The following is a 19,324-nucleotide window of genomic DNA, read 5'->3' as shown; positions in this document are numbered from 1 at the left end:
GTGCAGTACTATCACATTTTATGAATGTTAATGCAATTGAATTATAAGCCAGATCCCTGGCATCGAATGTCGGCTGTTGCATACATGGCCCAACATAGATATAAGATCAAATATCTCAGGAAGTGGTCATTTCTACCAGTTTTCAGAAGATGAAGAAATCATCACAATAAGGTGCTATTGACACCTCATGTTACTAACTGTGATAAGTTACTATTAAAAATGTTATATAGTAGGGGCGATAAAAAAAGTTCCGTCTCAAGGCCGTAGAGTCCAGAATCGGTAAGCTAATAAGGCAAAATTGCCGTGAACAACGACGCAACGTATTGAAGATACCCGTTTGGTAAAACACCGTGTCCTACTGCTTGAGTAAGTCCGTGATGACTTGCTGCACATCCTCATACGACAGCAATCATCGATCCGTCAGGACCTTTTTTTATGGGAGCGAAGGTGTGGTAACCGCGTGGGGAGAGATCGGTACTACAGGGCAGGTGCTAGTATGCCTCACACTTGAGGTGGAGTAAGTACTGCGATATAACATTTGCAACATGGGGAAGTGTGTCATGAAGCTTCAGTCCTTCTTAGAGCACCATTCCGAAATTGATTTTCGACGAACATGTTGCCCCAAGCACATTTTTGTTCTCCGATGGATGCCTACCAATGCTTGTCCGTCGGCAAGTTAGTCCTGTTTGGACGCATTTGTTAGCAACCTGTTGAAATTTGAGAATTTGTTGCACGCACATCGGAAAGAAAAGACTGCCAGACTAATGGTTTGCCTACATGCGGCGCTTATATACCGTCATCGGAGTCGCGCTGCGTTGCTTATACGATGCAGCAACACCTTCAAATGGAAATGTTTGCTCGCCCCTGATACTATGCCACAACGAAATTCAGTAGACTCTAGTTGATGTATATAGCACATGTCAGAGATGTATTTGGTATTTTGTGAAGTATTAAACACAATACATTATCTGTGACACCGGTAGTGATTCTTGGGGATCACCTTAAAGTCGATTTCACTGACTTCGGGAGCAGCAGTAGACGGAAATTCCCTCGGCAATCTTCACACAGAACCCACGAGGTGAATGGCGGGCGCTTTGCCTCCCAGGAGCACGGCCCAGAGCTATGAACCGATTACGGCCTCCTTCGTCGTCTCCGGCGACCTTAGCGAGTAAGCTGCCCCTAAATCCACGACGTTGCACTGAATCTGAAGCAGCTCCTGTTTAACGTTCACTACGCTACTACATCTACAAGTGTGATAGCTCGTTAACCAAATCTGTGCCTATACGAGTACTCAGAGATACTCTGTAACGGACAGTCTCACTCTCTCTTTATGCCCGTAAAATGTCTTCTGCTGGCTATGTGGAGAACCATCTGCAAGAGCGTTAGCCGTTTCTTTTGCTACCATCGCAGCTTCGAGAGAAACGATGAGACTAAGATTTTCTCCTAACTTCACAACGTTAAATTAACTTTCAGGCATAATTTAAGCAGTTTTCCTGATCCCTATTAGCAGACAAAAATTCATAGAAACGCACTTCCCTTACCCTTTAATGTAAACACAATAGTATTGATGGTCGACGGATAATACAATTTATTGAAGCATGTCCAGTAACATTCAGAAAACCCAGAGACATAGTAAAAGATTCAACAAACTTAATTTACACACTGAAAACATGGAAATATCCCCAGCGACGGGCTTGCTAGATTCTTCTTCTTCTTCTTCTTCTTCTTGCGTTACGGCCCCTGTCGGATCACGGGTAGCCCCTTCGTGGACTGCATTTTTCTCTTCTTCTCTCAGAACCTCTTCATTCTTTCTTTACTTCTCTCCCGCTCTTCTTCCGAGATCTTCAGTTTCCGTTTCTCCTGTCGGCTCCACTGCTGACACTCTAATCTTTTACTGCATTCTTCTCTATCATTGATGTCCGGCATATTTGTCGGTGTATATTTGTTCCTCCAATATTCCTTTCGTTCGACCTTGATCCCCAATTCCAACCAGTTCTTCCGAAGTTCAACAACCCACTTGGTTCCTGTCTTTCCCCTTGTCCTCCCTGTTATTTCCCACACTATCTTCGTCATTCTGTCAATACTCATCCTAACTACATGTCCAGCAAACCTTGCCCTTTTGAGCCTGATTTCCCCCGATATTGTTCTCATGTTCCGGTACAATTCTTCCCTAGGTCTTCGCATCCACCTCTCTCCACCTCTTTTGGGACCTAGTATTATTCTCAGTATTTTTCTCTCTTCTTTCTCTAGTTATTCTGCCCCATTTCTTCCTAGTGTCATCGTCTCAGCAGCATATAATACTAGATCCCCCACCGTTGCCTTGTAGTGGCTTATCTTTGCCTCTGTAGATATATTATTTTTATTGTATATCTCTCTCGTCATGCAAACAACTACAGAGAATATCGCTACTAGAGGTCGGATACAAGGTGCTGTCAAAACTATTGCTCAAGAGAGTAGAAGAACAGGTAGAAAGTACAGTTGGTGACTACCAATAGGGATTCAGGACGGGAAGAGGTTGTATAGAACAGATATTTATCCTGAAGCAACTGATAGAACATAGGGCTCGCTAGATTGTATACAAACTCGTATTTTACAAATCGTAGTGATAGACATTACGCTACACTAGAGAGAAATTTTATTTTACCAAAGACGGAATGGTGTTATTCCATCATTATAACGAAGGTTTTAGATGATCTCAGCTGCATTCAGACTTACGGTTTAGTCACGAAACAGGAGGCAGAGCTTAACGTCCCGTCATTATGGCAGGCTATAAGGTGGTATTAAACAAGGAGAGTGAAGTACATCTACATTGATCTTTTCAAAGTAATCATTCCGGAAAATACTGTAGATGATTTAGGGAAACCGCGAAAAATATAGGATCTTTCAGCAGGAATAGTAAATATTTTACCTAATAATCTAGATTAAAAATCCCATTTAACTTTATCCCTTTTATTGGTCGCAAAGAGAAGTTTTCATTATGCAGGTTCGTATTACAGTTTCTATCGGTTTATTCAACGCTCGTCAATTTTGTTTCGAAGTTAAACTAGTGAAATTGTGCTTGACTTCAAGTAATTGAATTCTATTGCAATTTCTGAGCCAATGTTAGTGTTTCATTTCAGGATACCACACGTATTCACAAATGCTGACAGGGTATTTGTGTACAGGTTTTGCAATGGAAACGCTGCTGCTGCTGCTGCTGCTACTCCTGCTTGTAGAGAAACTGTAGAAAATTCCCTAACCAGATTCAAGAGAGTGTACTCCTGTTTTAACTGGTGCAGTGCCCAATAGTCATATTTCATCTGAACGTGAAATGAAATGTTTTCGTATGAAGTAGGAGACATTATTTGCTCAGTAGAACGTAATCCTTCATCAAGCACACGCAGAATTTCTGCACATACACGTGTTTAACATGCAGAATTATGACGGACATTAGGTATACATAGCCTGTATCCTTAAAACTTACAAAGGAGTCACAAATTTCGGGGAGGAGACGTAGGTAAACGACTTTAATTTTTCGTTAGTCTATTGAAAATCACCGATTAATCCAGTTAATACAGTTTACTGATGAAGCCACTTTCTTATGTGACGCTATCAATAGCACTCGTAACTTATATCGGTAGCCATAGGAAAATTAAACTCATGCTCATAAATTAAGGATAACGCTGATGCATGGTGAAACACCGCTCTGGTGGGCAGTTTGCGGGTTTAAATCACCTCGGGGAATGACCATGCGGTGCATTTGATCTGCTGTCTTCGCACTGTGGCGCTGACAGAAGCCCACATACGCAGAGGTGTGTTGGTGCATGTCAGATTACGGTGCAGCGAGTAAGTGTGCAGACGTTTTCAGATGTGCTAATGGTGACTGTGTGTTGAAAATGTCTCAAAGAACACATATTCTGGACGTTATAAGGGGTAGAAAACTAGGGCGACTGGAGGCTGGTCAAACACAGCAAGTCGTAGCACGGGCCCTCCGTATCCCACAAAGTGTGATCTCAAGATTATGGCAACGATTCCAGAAGACATGAAACGTGTCCAGGGACGTCCACATTGTACAACACCACAAGAAGACCGATATCTCACCATCAGTGCCCACAGACGGCAACGGAGTACTCCAGGTAGCCTTGCTCGAGACCTTTCCGCAGCCACTGGAACAGCTGTCTCCAGACACACAGTCTACAGACGACTGAACAGACATGATTTATTCTACCGGAGACCTGCAAGATGTATTGAACTGACCCCTGGTCAGAGGAGAGCCCGTAAATCCTGGCGTCCAGAATACAGTGCATCGTCATTGGAACAGTGGTCCCAGGTTATGTTCACGGACGAGTCCACGTATTGTCTAAACAGTGATTCTCGCCGGGTTTTCATCTGGCGTGAACCAGGAACCAGATACCAACCTCTTAGTGTCCTTTAAAGGGACCTGTATGGAGGTGATGGTTTGATCGTGTGGGCTGGAATTATGATTAGTGCACGTACACCCCTGCATGTCTTTGACAGAGGAACTGTAACATGTCAGGTGTATCGGGACGTCATTTTGCACCAGTATGTCCGCCTTTTCAGGGGTGCAAAATTTCAAATGTTCAAATGTGTGTGAAATCTTATTGGACTTAACTGCTAAGGTCATCAGTCCCTAAGCTTACACACTACATAACCTAAATTATCCTAAGGACAAACACACACCCATTCCTGTGGGAGGACTCGAACCTCCTCCGGGATCAGCCGCACAGTCCATGACTCCAGCGCCTTAGACTGTCAGAGGTGCAGTGGGTCCCACCTTCCTCGTGATGGATCATAACGCATGGCCCCATCGAGCTGCCGTCGTGGAGGAGTACCTTGAAACAGAAGATAACGGGCCTGTTCTCCAGACCTAACCCCCATCGAGCATGTCTGGGATGCTCTCGGTCGACGTATCGCTGCACGTATTCAAATCCCTAGGACACTTCAGGAGCTCTGACAGGCACTGGTGCAAGAATGGGAGGCTATACCCCAGCAGTTGCTCAACCACCTGATCCAGAGAATGTCAACACGTTGTGTGGTCTGTGTACGTCTGCATGGTGATCATATACCATATTGATGTCTGAGTACATCCTCAAGAAAGAGTGGCGTTTTGTGGCACATGTATTTCGGGACGGTTTTCTCAACTTATCACCAGTACCGTGGACTTACAGATTTGTGTCGTGTGTGTTCCCTATGTGCCTATGATATTAGTGCCAGTTCTGTGTAGTGCCACGTTCTGTGGCACCACATTCTGCAATTATCCTTAATTTATGAGCGTGAGTGTATTATTTACACTGCTGGAAACCAAATTGGTACATAATTTCACTAAAGATAAAGTTTTGCAATGATGATATGGAGTTCGTGAAATTATTACAGTTTCAGGTCAATAGCAATACATACCCTACCAGGTATCAAACCATGCTGAAACACTCATATCAGTGCGCCGTGTAGCCTCCACGACTGGAATTCCATGTGCTGACTCTGAAACCCAGTCGATCGTGCATATGGCCAGTACTGTCCTGGGATACGTTATGCTGCGCCTGCTCGACCTGTTCAGGTAGTTCTGTAAGAGTTGTTGGTTGACGAGTAGCACAAGCCACTTCTTCTCGCCCCATCACGTACCACACGTGCTCGATTGGAGACAAGTCTCGAGATCGTGCGAGCTAGAGAAGTTGCTGCATGTCTTGCAGAGCACGTTGAGTTTCACGAAAATTGTGTGGGTGAGCATTATCCTGTTGGAACAACATGTCAACTTCCTACCGCAAGAACAGCATAATAAAGGATCTGTCAACATTCAGCATGTACCGAGCCCTGGTTAGCGTCCCCTCCAGAAACACTAACGCTGAACGAGAGTTGTAGCCTATCGCATCATAGACCATAAAGCCTGAATGGGACTAGTAAGTCTTGGATGAATGCACTGTACGAGACAGCACTCACCAAGTAGACGTCGTACGAGTAAACGAGCATTAATTGCTTGCAGGCATAATCTGCTTCCTTCACTGAAGGCTACGGTTTGCCATTCCATCTTCCAAGTGGTTTTCTGAAGACATTAGTTGAGACGTGCGTGTCGATACTGCGGTGTGAATGGGAGATAGGCTAGAGGTGTGCATGCCCATAGTCCAACTGCTAATAACTGGTTCACAACAGTTCTTGTCTCGGCTCACAAGCCTTCTTATCTGTGCTGCCCTTACAAAACGACTGTCCTCGCGGGCGTCTTTGCTGAGTGGACGTCCGGAATCTATGGACGTGAGAATGTTCACATGAACATTGATACCATCAACATCGTTGCACAATTCACGCAGAGCGTCCAACGTGTGTGACAGTTGTCTGAAAGGGCCATCCCGCCACCCGGAGAGCCACAATTTGATCCATTACAAATTCGCTCAGTTAGCTGTAGGAAGCACGAGTGTGTCTCCGTGGCATGGTTGCCTTCTTGCTTCACACATTTGCATCCCACTGAACCTTGTGGCTGTGAGCATTCTCTATTGAAGGATAGACACAGACGTCGTCTGGTAGCCACACCACTAAGCTGTTTGTGGCGCACGACGCTGAAACCAAAACAGAACATTTAATATCCCGAAACTGGCATATGCCGTCAAAATATCTTCCTAAATGTACTATTTCTTCCGGCAACGTATTTGTAGAGACAGATTTTAAAGGACCCAACCTGTAAATCTATGGTGTGTTGAAACAGTCAGCTGACTGAGTTTGTCGCGTTACCGCATCATCTTGCAGACACCTGTTATCACTGCTTTCTGGAAAACAAGCTTCTAGTTATGGTGGCTACAAGGACGGATACGTCCTTCCAGCTTCCTACACATTCTGGTGCTATGTTAGTCACTTAAATTTAACATTCCCCTGAAGGTGAATTAGCTTCTTGGCCACTAAGGTCCCCAGGCATTACCCCTTTAGATTTTTGTCTGTAGGGGCGAGTGAAAGGCGAAGTCTACGAAGAAAATCTAGACATAAGTGACGAATTGATCATTTGGATGATGAAAAACGTTACCTTCTCAAAACAACGTCATGTCGTTCTCAAAAGAGCTTCAAAGACCGTCAGTCCTTCAGGGGGTTCAAGCTCATTTATGAGCACGCAAGTGGCAAGCATAGGGTCCCAAATTCTGCAGCAGCTATTTCCTTACCTGTGCTGCAGACCTATTACCTCTGACTATCCTTACTTGTCCTTTTTCTCATGGAGGCAGCCTTTGATGTCTACCCCGCTATTCTCTTGGTTCTGTTTCCCTTTTTTGGATTGTTCAATATATTCATTACCTTCTGGCTGAAATAATTTTTGGCCCCATTCTGAGTTGTAACTTCATTTTCCAAATTATTTTCTGTATTGTGGACCGACTGGGGAAAAACAACTTGCACAGTGTCTACTGCATGCAGTGTTAAAGATCATGTGCATAAAGAACCTGTTTTGACTCATATATGGACTTCAAAAGCAATGCAACAGCAAATCAAACGTGGTAGGGCCGTTATGTACCCTTTCGGTTGAGCCCCTTGACAACACAGGGATCACACTATTGAATCCTGAGTCACTACCTGGACACGTGCCATCGAGTAGATGTCCAGCTTCCCGGGATATTGGGACTCCAAGCAACGACTCTCATACCAGATGGCCTTTATTGTGGCTGGGTGGCCCATGTCGGAAGAGCCCTTGATCATAGCAGCTGGAATGAGAGCAACTTTCCGCTCATGAAACGAATTAAATAAGACGAAAGAAATAGCCCTTCTGATCCGACTGTCTCAGCAGGCAGGTATATAAACTTCAATGCAGAGAGATACAACAGTACTGCTTTCTCGATCCTGGCTACCTCATGGATGGAGAGATACATGAAAGACGTCTGAGGGTGAAACAATCTATCCAGTATGTACCCGAAATCATGGCGATATTTGTACTACGACAAGGCCATAATTTTTTGTGGAACCTATTGATGATATATTTCGAGAAGCTATTTCGATTTAGTGCGATATATTGCTATTGATTAAAGCATTGTCCGCTGCACAGTCCACAGTTCTTCAGCCCTGGTGAACATCCGGGTGAAATGGCAGTGTCCATTGGCCCACACAAAACCTTCAATATGGTCCAGAGAATCACCTTCTACAGAAAAATTACACTCCAAACAGAAGAGGAGCTATGAGCTAATCTCGAGTGGCGAGGCATACATTTCGTCCTACACGTCCCAAAAGGTCCCAAGGATAATCGAACAGATACAGGCGCTCTTATAGTAGCCTTTCAAAGGAATGTCCTCACAGTATCAGTTAGTCATGATCTACTCGTGTGACCTGAAACCTTACATCCCACCACCCACAAGATGCTTCCAATGCTTACACTTTGGTTATACGTCATCTCGTTGCACGGTAGACCGAGATGTTACTAATAGCGAATTATACGTCCACGAAGGTAGATCTTGTGAACAATCAGCTTTATATGCTAATTGGATGGGAACCATCCCTCACGTTTACTGGTTTCCCTAGACATCTAGAAAAAAAAGAGAATACAGAAATATAAATCTGTTTACAGCCTGTCATATACTTAGGTACGAGAAAGATGTGAACCCCTACATCCTGTTAATACACTCCTGGAAATTGAAATAAGAACACCGTGAATTCATTGTCCCAGGAAGGGGAAACTTTATTGACACATTCCTGGGGTCAGATACATCACATGATCACACTGACAGAACCACAGGCACATAGACACAGGCAACAGAGCATGCACAATGTCGGCACTAGTACAGTGTATATCCACCTTTCGCAACAATGCAGGCTGCTATTCTCCCATGGAGACGATCGTAGAGATGCTGGATGTAGTCCTGTGGAACGGCTTGCCATGCCATTTCCACCTGGCACCTCAGCTGGACCAGCGTTCGTGCTGGACGTGCAGACCGCGTGAGACGACGCTTCATCCAGTCCCAAACATGCTCAATGGGGGACAGATCCGGAGATCTTGCTGGCCAGGGTAGTTGACTTACACCTTCTAGAGCACGTTGGGTGGCACGGGATACATGCGGACGTGCATTGTCCTGTTGGAACAGCAAGTTCCCTTGCCGGTCTAGGAATGGTAGAACGATGGGTTCGATGACGGTTTGGAAGTACCGTGCACTATTCAGTGTCCCCTCGACGATCACCAGTGGTGTACGGCCAGTGTAGGAGATCGCTCCCCACACCATGATGCCGGGTGTTGGCCCTGTGTGCCTCGGTCGTATGCACTCCTGATTGTGGCGCTCACCTGCGCGGCACCAAACACGCATACGACCATCATTGGCACCAAGGCAGAAGCGACTCTCATCGCTGAAGACGACACGTCTCCATTCGTCCCTCCATTCACGCCTGTCGCGACACCACTGGTGGCGGGCTGCACGATGTTGGGGCGTGAGCGGAAGACGGCCTAACGGTGTGCGGGACCGTAGCCCAGCTTCATGGAGACAGTTGCGAATGGTCCTCGCCGATACCCCAGGAGCAACAGTGTCCCTAATTTACTGGGAAGTGGCGGTGCGGTCCCCTACGGCACTGCGTAGGATCCTACGGTCTTGGCGTGCATCCGTGCGTCGCTGCGGTCCGGTCCCAGGTCGACGGGCACGTGCACCTTCCGCCGACCACTGGCGACAACATCGATGTACTGTGGAGACCTCACGCCCCACGTGTTGAGCAATTCGGCGGTACGTCCACCCGGCCTCCCGCATGCCCACTATACGCCCTCGCTCAAAGTCCGTCAACTGCACATACGGTTCACGTCCACGCTGTCGCGGCATGCTACCAGTGTTAAAGACTGCGATGGAGCTCCGTATGCCACGGCAAACTGGCTGACACTGACGGCGGCGGTGCACAAATGCTGCGCAGCTAGCGCCATTTGACGGCCAACACCGCGGTTCCTGGTGTGTCCGCTGTGCCGTGCGTGTGATCATTGCTTGTACAGCCCTCTCGCAGTGTCCGGAGCAAGTATGGTGGGTCTGACACACCGGTGTCAATGTGTTCTTTTTTCCATTTCCAGGAGTGTATGATGACCACTTACATTAAAATAAGAGTCATCCACTACCGCAATCTTTTCCAAAAAAACCTCCCTCATCACCGTCCTCTCTTATGGTAACCGTGGAAATGTCTTCTGGAACAACTCCCCGCACACAGTTAGGGGAACAGTTTCCTCCTCTGGCACCTATCAGGGAGCCCGCATCTCGTGGTCGTGCGGTAGCGTTCTCGCTTCCCACGCCCGGGTTCCCGGGTTCGATTCCCGGCGGGGTCGGGGATTTTCTCTGCCTCGTGATGGCTGGTTGTTGTGTGATGTCCTTAGGTTAGTTAGGTTTAAGTAGTTCTAAGTTCTAGGGGACTAATGACCATAGATGTTAAGTCCCATAGTGCTCAGAGCCATTTGAACCTATCAGGGATAGGGCTTCCTCTTTCGACCACTCTCCCTGGATTCCTATAAATTAGAGGCCCAACACCAGCCAATGACGGAAGAAACCGCCGCTTTTGGGTCCCAGTGCTGCCTGCTATTCATCCATCTCTATTCTAATTGCGAATAGGACCTAGCAAGAATAGCCGCCACCAAAGGATGTGTAAGAGGAGGAGGAATAGGAGAATGAAAAGAAGAATTGTGAAAAGGGTATTCTGGTGACCTCGGAGGCACCATATCCCCTTCAATCATCTGATTATGAGCCTATGCTCACTGACATGGTTTCATCCGCATCGGTGATTGGCGTGACCTTGTGGCGTGACTGGTCCTCCTGGCTTCTTCAGGCCTGGCCTGAACACCCATAACGTGATCATTCACTAAAACTGTAGTTGGTATTATCGTCACATGTCGAAGCTACACCGCCTTATTTCTTCCTCTCATATAATTAGCATTGTTCTAGAAGAAATAGACGTCAGTGATGACCATTCTCCAATGCTGTGTGGTTATCATGCATACTGTCGGAACAGTGCTGACTCAATGACGGCACCAGGAGGGGTCTGTAAATTGGTCAACACAAATGTTGTCACTGAGTGGATTCTTCTATGTATCACATTGGAAATAATCGCAGTTCAGGTGCGAATAACCTCTGTTATCATCATTTTCAACCTTTGTCTACCTCCAGGCAGGCCACTTACTTGCTTTCGCTCAACTTAATCCTACAACTTCCCGTCCCACCTTTGCCTGGGCACTTCAATGCACACCACCGCATAGGGTAGTACCACTAGTAGGGGCCTTCTACTTGACCAGTTCCTTACCTTTCATGATCTGTCTTATCCTCAGTGATAACATTCCTTTCCACTTGAGTGCCACCCATGGCACCTTTTCAGGTATCGATCTAATGATTTCTTCCCCTGCTCACCTGTCTTCGCTATATTGCTAGTAAAATGACAGTATATGTGACAATGATCACTTTTTGGTGATGCTGTGGCTTGCTTGAAATCATGGTGGACGACAGACATCGCAACAGCTGTACAGGACCGGCGAAGAGATCTACACTGTTCCTAGCCACCAACTTTCGCCAACCAATCTTGTCATTTTCAAGCGATTTTGTGATAAACTTCGCTATCTAATCAAACAGTTAGAAGAAATGTTGACAGTGCTACGTCTCCTGCCTGGGAACGTATGCCTCTTCATTCCAAGTATGGGCCAAAATCTGTTGCGTTCTGGGTCGCCAACGATCAACAGCTGTTCTGGGTTTGCCTTTCTGGGTGGTCTTTGTACCGACGTTTCAGTTATTGCAGAATACCTTGCAACTCACTTTGTGACGGCATCATACAATGAACCCTTCACAGACAGGCATCTGCTTCAGCCTCTTGCCTCGTCTCACTATACGCCCCAGGGTCAGATTCAATTCATAATCAGATCATCCCTTCAACCGAGTTTGGCTCAAAGGTGTCTTCCATTGGCCACACCAGTATAGCATTGCCCTCCTAACCCTCAAGTCAGGCAAAAACCCGAAGTCTCTCGACGGGTACCGACCGATTAGCCTCACCAAAGAGTCCTACATATTGCTTTAAAGAATGGTTGTCTGCAGATTATGCTAGATTCTGGAATATGGGGCCTTTTATCCCATTAGTGTGGTTTCTGGGAGGTAATACTCACAACAGACCATCTGGTTCGGACGGAAACAACAAACACACAGGCTTCTTCTAGACGCCGACACCTGATTGCAGACTTTTTTCACGTACATAAGGCATAGGACATTCTTGGCGTCATCACATTTTACTTACTCTACATGACTGGAACTTTTGCGGCTACCAACCGATTTTCATTCGTTTTTATCCCACCAGCTGTTCCGGAGTAGAGTTATCCACGGGTACAAAGGAACGGTATCCTGCAGGTATCAGTTCTGTGCCACACTCTTCTTCCTCGCCATCAACGCGTTAGCGACCAATGTCGTGCCCCCAGTCGCTCCTGCATTATATGTCGACGGCCTCTGCACTTGGTAGAATTCCCACTCAGTAGCCTTCGCTGAACGCCAGCTCCAAGGCACTGCCTGAATGGTTTCCACTTGCACACTTCCCCACGGTTTCTAATTCTCTCCTGCATGCTGCAGATCGTTGTGACCTCAAATCCTACTCTGGTATCCAGTGCTTGGACATTGTTGCACGGTATCGTATTTCTGGACCCACTTTTAATAAAACTTTGGCTTGTTTCCCTCATAGTAAACTAAAGACAATCTGCTCTGTGCGCTTTGCCCACATCTCTTGGTGTGTGGAGATGCTAAACTTGTCTGCGCTTAGTAGGCCTTATCCCGAGTTGACTTTGATTACCGGGTTTATGGCTCGATGAGGCCTCCACCTCTGAAATAGTTAGATCAGTTCAACATCGTGCCATGCGACTGGCTACTGGTGCCGTTCGACAGATCCCTTGGACAATCTCCTTGCTGAAGCGTGGATCTTCCCTCTTCAGTTCCGATGCTACCAACTCCTTGTCTCCTAGTCAATATCCATTCAACAGTTTCCTTATCACCCAGCATATCCCAAACATTTTACGTTTGTGGGGGGGGGGGGGGGGGGGTCGACCTTCTGATACCCATCCTTGGTCAGGACTACCAGTTGGAATGCACCTCGCATCCTTCTGCCTGAATATCTACCTCTTCTCTCTGAAATGTGCTCCCGGTGTTTCCTCAAGCATCCCCTCCTTGGCTGATGCCCGGGCCACGAATCAAGACTGATCCATTTCAAGATCCTGAAATCTGTCGACCCCACGACGTTTCAGCGTGTGTTACATCAGTTCTTCAGGAATTTCAAGGTGCTACTATTTTTCACACAGGCGGCCCCAAATACGTAGATATTGTGTGCATGTGTACATGACCATAAGTGAGGCTATCTTGGGTCTAAAAATCACATATTGCCTGGCACACCAGCCGTCGTCGTAAATACGAATTGAAACCGGCGCCGACATAACTCCCTGTGCCGGAAGCGGTGATGGAACAATCACGGCTAACCAGGCAGGTTCATTTCAGAATGATCATCATCTGAATTGTTCTTTTTTTGTACACTAATTATCTTTCTGGAATGAATATAGAACCAACGTGAAGCACAATTACTCGCCCACCTTTACCAACTACTACCTTCAAGCCACACGAACCATCACTCATTTTCTAAGACACTTTTTTCGTATAATTCTGGTTTACCCATGTTCGTTACGCAAAAAGTATTCTGAATGCCAGATTTTGTTATTGCATGAAAACTTCATAAAAATCATGCCCTTGAATCAGTGCTATCACTAAGTTTGATTAAAAATTTTCTACCGTCATTTGCATGTAGATATTTGAATCCAATGTTTTGAATATTCTTCACACTGGAGCAATAATGCATTTAAACAGTTTCGAGCATATGCAACGTAATTTGTTTGACAGTAAGAATTCCGCTTGTCCTATCCGTACTGAGTGGAACTCGTCCTAGAACATGTATCGAAGTCTTCTACATTCGAAACAGGCTTCTCATGACTGTGACGTTTCCCTAAAGATCTGGAAACTGGGGTTCCACAGTTATGGACGGATAAATTACCTTCCCTGGCAATGGGCTGAACAATTCTGAAGCTGAGGCCACTCCCTTATGTATGCCAGTGATAGATCCCCTGTTTCTTACTTCGCACTTGAAGAAAGCACGTATCCTGTATTCCTGTATATCGTGTCTCTCGCTTGTTCATGCAGAATTTGACGCTTACCACCGTCAGCCATGACAACTCGATAGAAACTGAATAATAATTCACCAAAAACCTCTTTCAAACCACGTTCAACAATCGCATTGGCCAAGACGTTTGCAGCAGAGTTCTCAGAAAACTACTGAACGCTCATTGGCTGTCGGAATATGATGTGGCGTTAGTTGCGAAGATCCTGGGACCACGAAAATACGTTTCCGACAACGAACTTGTGACGCCACTTTAGCTGCCATACTTCGCAAACGCTCGGCTCCGTGTAGAGCCCACGGGAAATCATTATGTCAATGGAAAGATACACAGAGAAGATCGTAACTTCGTCGCATGCTATCGAGAGCTTGCATTCTTTTAAACAAACAGTTAAGAATTATTTAACTCATCTGAAATAGCTACTCGTTCCCAGCCGGAGCTAGTACTCGTACGACCTGCAGTGTCACGCGCTGTGATGTACTCGTCGCGACGTGTCTTTCACGTGGGCCTCCCGCAGAACGAACCTTAACTCGACTGCCATCGCTCATAGCTGTAACTATAATTGAAACTTCAATAGTTCACTTCTTTACTATTACGTGTTTCATGAGTCCCACATTTTTCAGTTTTGATTTCGTAATTATTTTCATAGAGTATAAAAATTCACGGCCAACGGTCTTGCCGTAGTGGTAACACAGGTTCCCGTCACATCACTGAAGTTAAGCGCTGATAAGTAAATCAGGACCCTAAGCTGTCTACAGGCGTTGATGTACATCAACGGGGACAGTTGAAAATGTATGCCCCGACAGGGACTCCATCCCGGCATCTCATGCTTACAAGGAAGACGCTCTATCCATCTTCTTCTTTTTTTTTGCCATTTTGTTCGTTGTTGATCGTTGTGTTTGGTCGTTGCGGACGTCATACGACATCCGTTCAAGTTCGTTGTTGGTCCTTTTACTCGGTTTTTTTTATTACAGAGGCCAGCCAGCTTTCTGTCCGAACATGCTGAGCTATCGTCCCGGCTTCCATCTGAGCCACCGAGGGCACAGAGGACAGTGCGACTGCAGGGATTTATCCCCCGCACGCTCCCCGCGAGACTCACATTCCCAACTTAATCTCCACACGCTACATTCATAGTGCCCCTGCCCACTACACTCATTACTCGCGGCAGACAATCTTACCGAGTCCCGTAAGAGTTCAGGCAATGCGTGTACATCCAGCACAGAAGAAGCTCAATGGCCGGTTAGCCTTAACTATATGAAGATGGTATCTCTTCTTTCAGACATGTTTACCTAGCACTGCTGGTCGGAGTGGCCGAGCGGTTCTAGGCGCTTCAGTCTGGAACCGCGTGACCCCTACGGTCGCAGGTTCGAATCCTGCCTCGGGCATGGATGTGTGTGGTGTCCTTAGGTTAGTTACGTTTAAGTAGTTCTAAGTTCTAGGGGATTGATGACCTCAGATGTTAAGTCCCATAGTGTTCAGAGCCATTTGAACCATTTTTTTTTACCTAGCATTACTTCAAGACGGTCATTCTTGCGGTACTTTAGAGTCCCTTGCTGGCCAGGTTTACAAATTTTACAATGCTTATTTTTAAAGCCAATGGCCTTGCCGCAATGATAACACCGGTTCCCGTCAGATCACCGAAGTTAAGCGCTGTCGGGCTGGGCTAGCACTTGCTTGGATGACCACCCGGTCTGCCGAGCGCTGTTGGCAAATGGGGTGCACTCAGCCCTTGTGAGGCAAACTAAGGAGCTACTTGACTGAGAAGTCGGGGCTCGGGTCTCGTAAACTGACATGTGGCCGGGAGAGTGGTATACTGAACACATGCCCCTCCATCCAGTGACGCCTGTGGACTGAGAATGACACGGCGGCCGGTCGGTACAATTGGGCCTTCCAAGGACTGTCCGGACGAAGTTTAGTTTAGTTTTTAGTTTATAAAAATTCGCAGCCACGAATTTTCATGATTATCTGTAGGAATTACTAATCTGTGTGGGGCTAGGAGAAATAATCATTTCTTTTTAATCCAATTTAAAAAGTCGATGTATTAAAAATTTATTTTTAATTTTATAATTATTTTCTTCTTTCGTTAGTGTTGCTTCTTAATACGAGGCAAATTTTTTATCCATAAGTAAATTCTGGTTACAATGAAATTTTGCTTTTAGGAGTATAATAACTTTATGTTACCTGGGAAAAGATATATGCACCTCTACAGCTCCCAGCCACTTCCACTGCAGAATCCAATGCTGAAGCAAAGTTTGCTTGCCAATACACTGGCCGTAAGCTAACTGGTGCTGCCAGTTGATTGATCTAAAGGTCGAATTACTTGGTTCAAATAGTTCAAATGGCTCTGAGCACTATGGGACTTAACTACTGTGGTCATTAGTCCCCTAGAACTTAGAACTACTTAAACCTAACTAACCTAAGGACATCACACACATCCATGCCCGAGGCAGGATTCGAACCTGCGACCGTAGTAGTCGCGCGGTTCCGGACTGCGCGCCTAGAACCGCTAGACCACCGCGGCCGGCTCGAATTACTTGAAAAAGTAGAAGAGAAACATGACACGGCAATATCATGTAGGTGATCCTATTTTCAGTGACAACAGTCACGAACCTGGTAGCTTTACTTGTTTTATATGTTTGGGACTGAAAGCAGGATTTTCTGACTCCCCCGAGACATGAAATTCTTTTATTATTTCCGAGACTTAACACATGTTAGTAGAAGCTCCCGAGTAGTTGAATTTAACGAAGGTACTTGAGCATTTGGATCCGACAAGGAATTTAGTTTTATACACCCGACTCGCTCACGACACTTTCTGGAACTAAGAGGGCTGCGCTGCAAAGTAAGAGATTTCCTCCCACGTTTTCTCCTTACGAGCGGTCCCTGTGAACACGACGGGTGGCGCTGTCTGCCTTGTTAGTTCCGCCACACAAGCTTGGCGCTCTGCGCGTCACGGGAGTTGAGCGTACTAACAAAGTGCCCACCGGCAGCTGCTGTTAACGCCCGTTGTCATAGCCAATTAGCCGTCCTGCAGCTCAGTTATTCAATAAACCGTTGTTAACATCGGTGCTTCGTCACGGCTAATGGGACAGCGCTAGGGCCACTCAGCGTCCGTTACTGCAGTGCTGTGCCGTTGCGTAAGCTGGGACACCGCTCAGACATTTTGGCACCACATACAAGAACGTAAATATATCCCCTTTTTTTAACTTCCTGGGCGTTTGAACTGTGTAATAGGCAGGGAATCAAACCCGGAAAATTGTCTTTCGCGAACAATACTGTTACTAACAGGTCTAGTTCTATTATTAAAACCACCGGCTGAGAAATGCAAGGTTCTGATTTCGAGTTCCGGCTTGTAAACAGTTAATCGGTCAGGAAGTTTCAGAGCAAGACACATTCCATTGCTAAGTGAAAGGCTCAATTAAATCTTTTTTTTTTTTTTTTTTAATTCGTAGATTCAAACCCAAAGTTCCTGAGTTCGACTTCGCAGTTCAACTGCCGCATTGATCTCATGAGCACATATTTCTCTGCCATTACTTACATGACTGCTGACAATGTCAAACTTCTCTGTGTAACTTCGAACACATGTTGACTGTGTCTGGCCAGTGGCCGCACGGGGTAGCCGCGTGGTCTGGAGCGCCTTGTGACGGTCCGTGCGGCTCTCCCCGTCGGAGGTTCGAGTCCTCCCTCGGGCATGAGTGTGTGTGTTGTCCATAGCGTAAGTTAGTTTAAGTTAGATTAAGTAGAGTGTAGGCTTCGGGATCGATGACCTCAGCGATTTGATCCCATAAGATCTCACCACTGTTCCAATATTGGCCAGTGTACAAACTAAAACACCAGCACAGTGACAACAACAACTATCGTATACAACAGGTTATATCTGCTATTTATTGGTCGCCTAGTCACGGAAAGTTGTAATTTAAGGATCTTGAAATGTAATTAAAGTGTCAGTGTAACAGATTTTTATTTGCTCTTTAGAATGCACACAATTCACATAGAACTGACAGAGAGCAAAGTTCTCTAAAATATAAATAGAAATTACAGAAAATTACGCAAAGGGAGTTATCAACACAAGTTGCGTGGCAGAGCGAGTTACGAGTTGCTATGAGATCGCGCTACTGTAGTTGCGACATTCAACAGTTCCCCAAAATCAGATAGCACATACCAGTCAGCACCATACGTCAGATGGGAGATGAATTGTCCAGAAACTTCCTTCCCGCCGTCAGTTCTCAACTTTCCAAAAATCTGCACGTAGAACTGAATGACTCAGTGCTGCTTCCAATGTGCTGAGCGAGATTATCGCTTATCTCACGAAAAAACATTGGTTCGCAGCATATATTTCACAATCTTGGTGCAGAAAACGCATATTAAGAAGTTGGTGACGGTTCGGAGCAGTGTTCCATCTATTGGTCAAACTCTTTGCGCCAATCATAGTAGTGGGGACGACTCACTCAATTACATATAATAAAATATCGAAACAAAACCAGTCGACTATCTCATACTGGCCAGGTGGCGCCATGGCGTCCAGTCGTTTGATGTCCATACAGAAAAAAACAAAATGTCATGCTCAGATAACATTTGGGGATGGCAGTGTGGCGTAGCGGACTCTGCCCTCAGCAAGGAGAGGCACCAACTAGTTTCAGCCAACTGGAGCACGGAGCAGGCTGCGGCACCACTTCTGCAAAACTACTTAACTCTCTGTCGATACTCGCCGCTCATAGTGAGATTCACAAACAGGAACTAGGTACCACACTGGTAACGCACGTTCCCAGCGATAAAAACGTAAATCGTTCCTCCCAAGCAAAATAGCCCAGTACTGTAAATAAAATAAACAAGTAACAGTGACTTATGAAACAAAAATATTCTTAGTGATGCAGCATATGACAGTAATGTCAAAAATTACATAAAATAATAAAAATAGTTCCTTGCTGACACCAATCAGCAATGAATTTGTTAATTCTTATCGCTTGTATTATGTGTAGAAGGCTTAAGATGAATCTAAACGGGGTACGCCACAATGGAGTGTGGTTAGACGTGATGGTAACTGTGTTTATTTTTAGGGTAAAATAGCAGGGGCCAGGCGGGGTAGCCCCGCGGTCTATGGCTTCTTGTCACGGTTCCCGTGTCTGTCCCCGTCGGAGGTTGGAATACTCCCTCGGGCTTGGGTGCGTGTGTCGCCTTAGCGTAAGTTAGTTTCAGTTAGTATAAGTAGTGTGTAGGCTTAGGGACCGATGATCTCAGCAG

The 19,324-nt window shown here is 45.9% G+C and overlaps 1 pseudogene; it reads left to right on the top strand.

The window, feature by feature from the left end:
- Window positions 1–15,678: 15,678 nt before the first annotated feature.
- LOC124799848 lies at window positions 15,679–15,796 on the top strand (annotated as a pseudogene).
- The last annotated feature ends 3,528 nt before the right edge of the window (window positions 15,797–19,324 follow it).

This window comes from Schistocerca piceifrons, chromosome 5 (assembly GCF_021461385.2).
Source record: "Schistocerca piceifrons isolate TAMUIC-IGC-003096 chromosome 5, iqSchPice1.1, whole genome shotgun sequence".
Classification (NCBI taxonomy): Eukaryota; Metazoa; Arthropoda; class Insecta; order Orthoptera; family Acrididae; genus Schistocerca; species Schistocerca piceifrons.
Note: the sequence above shows the minus strand (reverse complement) of the source record. Positions and strands in the feature narration are given on the sequence as shown.